Below are 577 nucleotides of genomic sequence, written 5' to 3'. Positions count from 1 at the left end.
TGTTGACGCCTGGTTTGACGAACTTGTTTTATGATTAAAACTCACGTTAGTTTTTTAATGTTGTGTTTATTTAAACTTGCAACATAAATAAAAACCTAACGCTAAAAAATATTAATATTGCCTAACTATTATTTTACGAAACGCTTGTACATGTGCTTGACTAGTGATGATTGTTTAATGTTGTGTTTATTTAAACTTGCAACATAAATAAAAACCTAACGCTAAAAAATATTAATATTACTTAACTATTATTTTACGAAACGCTCGTATTATGCTTGACTAGCGATGATTGTCTATGATTGTGATTGTCACTGGTGATTGTCACTGATGATTGTCACTTGATTGTTACTTCTCTTATGATTGTTACACACTTCTGTTATGATTGTCACTTATTCACTCTCGAATATGATGATTTTATGCTTTTTTCGGATATTAACAACAATTGTGTTAAGAGGGAGAGTAGGTGGATTTAGTAAGGTTTAGAAACATTAATTGGATTAGTAATAGAATAAACAGCGGGGTTGGTCCAAGATAAGAAAGTGGGGTATAAGGGGTGCGGTTCGATAAGAAGAGAAAG

Source organism: Agrilus planipennis, unplaced genomic scaffold (assembly GCF_000699045.2).
Source record: "Agrilus planipennis isolate EAB-ADULT unplaced genomic scaffold, Apla_2.0 scaffold258, whole genome shotgun sequence".
In the NCBI taxonomy this organism is placed as follows: domain Eukaryota; kingdom Metazoa; phylum Arthropoda; class Insecta; order Coleoptera; family Buprestidae; genus Agrilus; species Agrilus planipennis.
This window is presented reverse-complemented; position numbering follows the sequence as displayed.